At 25.1% G+C, this 9,408-nt stretch overlaps 1 long non-coding RNA gene across 4 annotated transcripts; it reads left to right on the top strand.

Moving 5' to 3' along the window:
* Window positions 1-3,707: 3,707 nt before the first annotated feature.
* On the top strand, window positions 3,708-7,323 carry LOC133038054 (uncharacterized). 4 transcript variants are annotated; one of them, XR_009688009.1, is made up of 4 exons: window positions 3,708-4,509; window positions 4,598-4,688; window positions 5,339-5,419; window positions 6,433-7,323. It is a non-coding gene; the product is annotated as an uncharacterized LOC133038054 (long non-coding RNA). The 4 variants fall into 4 exon arrangements; XR_009688007.1 differs by having other exon boundaries at window positions 4,598-5,419; XR_009688008.1 differs by lacking the exon at window positions 6,433-7,323 and having other exon boundaries at window positions 5,339-5,706.
* Window positions 7,324-9,408: the final 2,085 nt, after the last annotated feature.

The raw sequence follows: 9,408 nt of genomic DNA, 5'->3' as shown, positions 1-9,408 counted from the left end.
CAATGAAAACTTAATGCAATACACAATATATTTTTAAAAAGATATAGTATTTTTGAAAAAAAAATATAGTATAAAAATTTGAATGTAGTGTAAATAATCCTTAAATAATCATATTTGAGAATCTTAATTTAGTCTAAAAACATGTATTTGATTTGTAGTTAATAGATATTGAAGATTATAATTTCATTTTGAATACTTCAAATTCACAAACAAAGGATTACTAATACGATATGTAATATTATTATAAAAAATATATATTATTAATCAATTAATTTAGATAAATTATAATGATAATAATAATCAAAATATTACCTTGTGATGTTGATGGTGATGAAGTAGCATTAGCATTACCCATTGAAGAATCAGAAGCTCTATATATTATTAATCTTCACAAATTCGATTAAATAGTTTAGGTTTGAAATTAATATATATAATATCTATTCTATATAAAGTGTGTCTATATAACTGAATTCTTGGTTTATGAGACATTCATGGGTGACTTTTTATTTATATTTAATAAAATAATAAAATATTATTTATATATAATAAAATAATAAAATAAAAAATAAAACAAATCCCATTAATATTTGAACTGATATTTGAAATGATATTAGATATCTATATATCTATATACATGACGTGGCACTCTCAAATCACTCTAAAGTTATTTTTCTCTACTCTTTAATTCCCTCATTTTTAATATTTTATTATATCATAAATCTATAAATTATATTTTACGATTATTTTAATAAACTAATTAAAAACTTACATACCTAACTTTAAATTTTTTCTAATTTTTAAAACACATATAACTCTAAACCTATAAATATATATTATATATATTTATATATTATTCTATATATCTCACGTTTTCTTCTTCTTCTTTTTTCTTTTTATTTTATTTTTTTGTTTTTTAATAAAAGTTGTTTTATATACATCTTTCTCTTACACTATTTATTCTTCTTTTTTCTTTTTCTTTTTTTCTTTTATTTTTTAACGAAGATTCTCCATCTATCTCTAATCTTATTTATTATTTTTTTTTCTTTTTTCTTTTATTTGCATTAAGTTTAAGTAACTATTAATTTTTGATGTATGCATGACACCTCGACAGTAATATCAATAAATAGCATCAAGACCTCGATTTTCAATATTTCTTCATAATTTGAAGACATACAAACTTTTTTTCTTTATATCGACAACTTCACCGTCATCAATGTCTTCACATTATTCATGAATTATTCATTAGTATGAATTATTTGATGTAAATAATTAATTTTTTAATGATAAATTCATTCTAAAATCATTCTAGGGCTATTTTTCTCTACTCCTCTTAATTCTCTCATTTTTAATATTTTATTATAGCATAAATCTATAAATTATATTTTACTATTATTTTAATAAACTAATTAAAAACTTAAATATCTAACTTTAAATCTTCTCTAATTTTTAAAATACATAATAATAATTATTCAAATAACTGTGTATACAGAATTCTTTATTCAAATAATTATTTTTTATTTTTACGTGATTATTATTGTTCATATATTTAGAACCTTATTTGATTAAAGTTAAGATTACAAGATTAATTAATTTGTGATTTCTTCCTATAATAATAATCTCACCTAATAATTAATAATATTTTTTCTTTAATTTTTAATTGTATCACTTTCAAATAATATAAAAAAAACTAGCATAAAATTTAGTATACGTGTATCGCACGTAGTTTTTTACTAGTATCTATAAATGTGCCTATATAACTAAAATTCTTGGTTTTTGAGAAATTTATGGGTGACTTTTAATTTTTATTTAATAAAATAATAAAATATTATTTATATATAATAAAATAATAATAAAACAAATCCCATTAATATTTGAACTGATATTTGAGTGAATTTTAATTTTTATTTAATAAAATAATAAAATATTATTTATATATAATAAAATAATAATAAAACAAATTCCATTAATATTTAAACTGATATTTGATGCTAAATATTCGAGAATTACAACACATTTAAAAAAAAAAAAAACAACTCGGGATTTGATACTCTGAGACTCTCAATTAAAAAAAGAAAAAAAAGTAATATGCTCATCAAATTTGTATTTATTTTTAAACATGGTGAAAAAATGAATTATCTTTCATATTATTCAACAGAGTAAAACAAGTTTTATATTGGTTTACTATTCAACAACCTTGTCAAGAATTCTTGTAAGTTGTAACCACAAAATTGCCAGGTCAAACCAACACTTTCATTGCAATATTCACAGACTAACTACAAAATTATTTCATAGCATTTACAGAACCGCACACCCCCAATCATCTTTAATATGGACGTATCAGAAGCCAGCTCATTAACCTAAATTGGTTAGTTCTATTATGTTTTGGAACAAATCGTCTATAATATAAAAAACCCATCATACTTGTATCTTGAAACATTCTTCAGGAACCAAGATTTTAAAACACAATTGTTACCTCCTTAAGGTCAACCCACTCCCAAGTCTCATTTGTTGTATTTATATCATAGACCAAAGCATGCCGGCCCTGTAAATAATAAGAAAATCAAACGTGGTTTAAATCTCAAGGCAATAGAGCCTTTTCCGTTAAATCTCAAAGATACATAAATATACAAGATAAAAAAGCCAATCTAAGAAGTGGGTGCCACGTTAAAGCTAAGGAAACATTAAGCAACTGTTAGGCTTGTTTTACAATTTATGGTGTTTTAAAAGAACATATCGAAACAGAAACACATAAAAAACCTCCACATCATTTAATTTTTTTTAAGGTAGTGTTCAACTAGGAGATTTAACGAGTTTCGCCCCTTCGCTAATGGCTTCTAAGAGTTCAAATTCCAGTATTGTATAAATCTTCAATTTGTTCTATTTCTTATATTAAATGAAATTTTGCTACTTTTTTTTTTAATTTACAACTTTATTGTTTATATATTATTAGGGACATTCATGGAAATTAGGGTTTCTTTGAAATATACAATTAATGAGCATTACTTTTTGATCATAGTGTATTTTCCATGGCTGAAAACCTCAATAATCTCTATCATTTGATATCAAATAAAATAAAATTATCATGATGTATACATTATGGTTATTTAATGAGTAATTAGTGTGTTGAAATTGTCAAGCTGATATTTAGAATTGTTTATAATTGAATTATTTCTTTGTCAAAATTAATATTAAGTATATTTATATGTTTATAAGTTTATCTATTTTCTCTTAGATCAATTATGCTCATATAGCAATAGAATCATACTCATATAGACATGTTATTTTCATTTTGTAATTTAGATCTTCTTAGTCATTATTTAGTTCACTTAAACTTTTTCCGATTATGCTAACTGAAGTTTTGTTTCTTTTAAGTACTTCATTACAAAGATCTGTATTACATATATTGTTTATTTTTGACTATGAGGAGGTAGATTTCTTTATTGGGAAACATATAGCGTGACAAATTATTGTTCATATATTTAATAATTCTTTTTGATTAATGAGATTCATATCTTTATATATTAAAAGTACCTATCTAACGGTATTTCTTGGTTTAACAGAATATACTTTATAAATAAAAAAATATTCTGTTAAATTTAACCCCAAAAAAACCATCCACCATTTTTTTTTTCAACTTTCCTTCTAACGCCATTAACTTTCCTTTTCGTTTAATCGTTTTTTCACTCTAAATTGGAGTCGACCATTGAAAACACATGAAAAACGAAACGAAAAGAAACGAAAAGAAAAATTAGAACGAAAAGAAAAATTACTAAACAAGAAAAGAAACGACAAGAAAAATTGGTATTTTCTCATCTCATTGTTTCTCTGACGGCTGTGATGGAGTGATTGAAGCTCTCTCTTCAATTGATTTTGGTAATATCACATCCCACTTTTTATTTTAATAACATTTTTCACATTTGAATTTTTACACCGTTACAATAAAACTTTCATAATTTGGTACAAAACAAAAATCCAAATTAGCTTAATTTTAATATATGAATTGGGTATTGGCTTGTTTTCAATCCGAGAAAAAAAAATTGAAGCCTGTTATATAATTATTTTCTTTTAGATGATTTAGTGTTTGTGTAAATACATGTGTTAAATTCCTCTGTTTTTCAAATTTTTACTCTATTTTGAATGCATCCGATCAGTTTCAATTAATTTTAGATTTTTTGTTTGATTATTCAGTGATTACAATTTACAACAATCATTATTTAATAATGGAGATCATAAACACTCCATTAAAGCCTATAACATATATGAGAAGACAGAAGAAAAACAGTGAGGAATTGGGTATGGTGGTACCAGACTTGAATGAGCCTTTGTGTGAATTAAACAATGGAAAACAATCACCATTGGACAACACTCAAACTCCTCAAGGTTCCAATTTTTACTCTAAATTCTGTTTAAGCATTTTCTTTCCTTGTTTGGTAATTTTTCTTTACGTTTCTTGTTTAAAAGAATACTCTCCATCTACATTTTGCAATCATCCCAGGACAAGTTGGCAAGGTATGTCTGAACTATGGTCGACCTTTTTCTTATGCAGAAACTATGCATTTATTGTCATGTAATTTATTAGCATTTCCCGTCTTACCAGGTTTGTGAAGGAAACTGTAGCAGAGAACAACATGCCTGCTGGAGGCATCGCGAAGGTTGAATGTATGATACAATTCCTCAAAAATGAAAAGGTTGGTTTTCATCTAAAAATCTGTTATGTATAACTATTGAGGAAATGAAATCGATTGAAGGAAGTTCTTGCCAGGTGTAATTCTTGCTATATTAGAGGTCAAAAAGAAAGGGAATTTACATAAGAGTTATAAAAACGAACTAATTAGAGCTAATAGGCTGCTTTACTGTTAGAGTTTCTCCGAATTTTGGACTGACCCTCTATTGTGTGTAAACTTCCCCAGAATAGAGCTAATGGGATTGGGGTAGATTTGTAATGTACCAAACATATACATGACATGGAAAATTTGGGTTCACTATGGGTGGAAATATGGTAGTATATATATACATTTATCTGAATTCATATTCATTCATTCACATTTCATTCTCAACATCTTTTTTAATTGTGCATAGGCACCACTGCACGAACATTCATTTTAATACATCTTTTTTCTCTCAGCATTCATTTTAATTGTGCATAGGCACCACCGCACCAGCTCCAATGGCGGAAATCACTTCACCAGAAAGGATCACTCTTTATTACTGTAACAGTTTGTAGGAATTTCTTGTATTTTATAATGAACTATTGGTGTTCAGGGGTGTATAAAGTTGTAGTTCCTTTTTGTTCTAAGGTTGATTTCATCATAGCCTTTTGTATCATTTTTCCAAATAGACATTGAGGTTCATCCAAGCATTCGTCAACAATTCTGGATTCTCAACACTGGCCCAAGCATGTACTTGTCAAATATACATGGTAAATAAGATTTAATCGGTCTTGCTTCATTATGTTTGTTGGTTATTTCTTCCAATGTCAGTATCATTTCAATTATAAAATTTTTATTGTTCTTGACATATATTTTAGTTAGAAATTAAAATTTTGTTCACATACATATAGTGACTCTAGGATTAGCATCATCAATTATATGAGACATCTGGATGCATGAAGTTTCTTTTAGGGTATTTTTATATTACACGCCAATTCTGAACATGCTAAGGAAAACTAAACTCATAGAAATAACAAAGAAGTGACCATGACCATGACCATGCACTTGTATTTAATTATTTATATATGTGTTTAAGGCAATCAAGATTGCTTTTGGTTTTCACTCTTGTATTTTTCTGATTTAGTAGGCCAATCTTTTGAGATTTTCAATTTACATCTTTTCTTGTGGGTTATCATTTGATTTGATTACGAGGTTTGAATGTGTTTGTATTTATATTAGTGTTCTTTTTTATTTCATAGAGTATTTGAGCATTAATTTCACTGGAAAATATTATTTTCTATATATATGCTAATTAGTTAGATCACCAAAAATTGGTTTATTATTTATTCTTTTCAATCGTATTTTATAAATTATTCAAATAAAAAAAATAAAAATAAATAATATACGCATCACTAATGCTTATTACACTACTATAATGTTGGGCATTCCTATCGGTCAAAATACACATAGATCTCATACTAGGGTGTCTTATTGAGGTTGACTTTTTGTTGGTTATTATGTTGTTCATATATATTCTGCTTTTACTGGTTTTACTGTTATTTTTTTTTGGGTCGGTATAACACTTAATTTTATTTTATTTTATATTCTTTTAATTAATTAAACACTTACTTTTTTGAATATATGTCTCAATATCAATAGAAGGTAATTATAATTTCAATTCTAAGATATTTTATTATGGTAATTAAAACATGATTATCATCTCTAAGTGTCCACATACATTGTTATTCTTTCTGCACTGACCTCTTACACATTTTTTTACTAGCCTCTCTTATAATGTTCTATGGAATTTTCAACATAATTTGTGGCCACCGTATCTGAATTTTCAACGTCAATTGGTATTGTTTTACTTGATTCGAAGCTAGGTATTATTTCTCTACTAATATCGATCTAAATATTCGGATGTAAATATTGTGTTACATATATGAAAGATAAAATGAAATATCATGTAAAAAATCCCCAATATATTTTCCCTTTATTTTATACTTAAATAACTTTTTGTAAACTACATCAATCAACACCCGTAAGCATGTAGGTTTAATCAAGATTAGAAAGATTAGGAAGAAGTTTCACTATACTATTTTTAGTTTTTCTAATAATATTCCATATATTAAGATTTTTTTTAATACTTTTTTCTTCTATTTTAATATCGCACATTCTCTTTAATTTTTGTTACATAATATTTGCTTTAAATTCTGCAAAACTTTTATCTTGTTCCTCCAAATTTTCTATAAGTAAATAATAAGTATTATTTTGTTATGACTTATATATACCCAATTATATTTGAATAACCAATTATAATAGCACAAATATTACTTTAATAAAATAAATCATTCGCATGATCATATCTTTAGAAACAATCTAAATAAGAAAAAAAAAGAACTAAATTTTAAATAAAACTAATATTTACGTGCCTTGGCACGTAACTTCTAACTAGTATATAAATGTGTACATTGAATTCTTTATTCAAATAATTATTTTTGATTTTTACGTGATTATTTATTGTTCTTTATTCAAATAATCTCACCTAATAACTAATAATGTTTTTTCTTTAATTTTTTATTGTATCACTTTCAAATAACATAGAAAAAAACTAGCATAAAATTTAGTATAAGTGCCTCGCACGTAGTTTTTGCTAGGATATATATATCCCTATAATTAGGAGCTTCTAATAAAATCGTTTTTTAATGTATAATATGAGGATTAGGAAAGTGGATTTCTAAGACAATTATTTTTAAAATTTATTTAATATTAAAATAGAAGGAAATATCTTTAACAAATAATTTATCATATTTTCTTTTTTGTATATATTTTGTATTTCTATGCATTTATAATAAATAAAGATATTTTGAGTGTTTTTTATTTTGTAGCTTCAGTTAATCTTTGTACAAATGCATTATATATACATATATAACATGTATATAAATATTTAATTTATTAAAGATGAAAAAGTAAAAACTATCACTTTGGTTATGAATAAGTTTATTGCTTTATTTTAATTTTTAACAATTAAGTTTTCGTTTTAATAGAAAAAGTTTCAAATCTAAATGTATATGATTAAAAGTTCAATTTATAATTATATGTGTAGTGTATATAATAGAAAATTTTAAAATAATGGATGTCGATGATTTTAGTTAAATTTGCTTAATTTTGTGATATAAGCATATTTTTGTAGATAGAGTAAATAAAACGATAAATGGAAAGGTTACAAGCCCAATCAAAGTTCAAAAGCCCAAGTAAGGCCCAATAAGCCCAAACAATAAATAATAACTCACATTTTTCAAAACACAATTTTAATCCCAAATACATCATAATATTAACAATAATAATTAATAATTAACAAAATATTGAAATGATATCATATATATATTTAATACCTAATAATAATAAATAAATAAAAAGAAAATTTAAAACCAATTAAGTTACTAATTGAGTGGGTGGCCTTCTCCAATACTCAATTTATCATCTTTGTAGATTTGGAAGATGTCAAAACTTTAGTGTGTGAAATAAGAAAGAATTCAAGTTGGAGAATTAGAGTATCCTTGACAATGTAATAATTCAAAGGATTGTGAAGATCTTCTAGTGATATTAATTTAGTACAACTCCAACTTTTGTCACGACTGAAACATTCATTATCTGCACAATTTGTAATCAAAATTCAAAAGACATGATCATGAGTTTAGATAAATTAATAAAATACAATAATATATCATCATTAATTTTGTTATTAATTGTTAAAAGAAATATACTTACCTGCATATTCTTTGTGTTTAGAATCAAGGTGATTAATTATTCGAACACAAAACTCAGCATAAGTTGTCGAGTTTTTTGGATGTTCCTTCGTTAAAAATATTGCCAATGATTTTCCATCTCTACTTTGAATACCGTTTGGACTGATAGTTAAATGCCTGGATGAAACAAAATAAACAAATTAAAAGAATTAATTAGAATATGAATTTTTTAAAAAAGAAAATAATATTAATTTAAATCTACCAATACATGTATACATACGTACCACTCTATTCCTCCAGAGCAAAAGACTTGAGATTTGTAAATATATTTATCCGAAAATTCTTTAATTTCCCAACGAAAAATAGAATTGTTTATGAAGTGACGATCAACTACAGAAAGTATTGCGGAGGTTGGAGCAGTATGATTTATGATAAAAATTTCAGCTCCAAATACACACGTGTCGTTAACCACATATCCATTATTCACATCTTCGGATGTTTCAAGTAACATTATTTGTTCAAATCCCCATTCTTTTTTCATCTCATGAAAACGCTTTACAGCTACAAATATCAAATTAACAACAACAAAAGTATATTATATAATTGATAAAAAATAATTATGTGAATTAATAATAACATATCATCAATATTAATTACCTTGAAAGGTCAGGTAATTATCTTTTGTTTGATTATAGACAAACAAAGTGAAGTTAGCATTAACTTCCCAACCACTGCTTGGAATAATACCCACATCATCAGAAGTAGTACTCTCGGCATCATCATCAGAGCATATTATTGTCAAGTATAGAGATAGGTATTTTTCAGATGTATTTGAATAAAATGACAATACCCTATATACATGAAATAAAATATTAATTATAATAATAATAATAGTTGATTTGATTCATATATATATGATATACATAAAAATACCATTTGTATCCCCCAACTTCAAATACAGAACTTTCGTGTTTCTCCATTGATTTTGAGAGCAAACTGAACGACTGAAC

The sequence above is a fragment of the Cannabis sativa genome, chromosome 5 (genome assembly GCF_029168945.1).
Source record: "Cannabis sativa cultivar Pink pepper isolate KNU-18-1 chromosome 5, ASM2916894v1, whole genome shotgun sequence".
In the NCBI taxonomy this organism is placed as follows: Eukaryota; Viridiplantae; Streptophyta; class Magnoliopsida; order Rosales; family Cannabaceae; genus Cannabis; species Cannabis sativa.
This window is presented reverse-complemented; position numbering and strand designations above follow the sequence as displayed.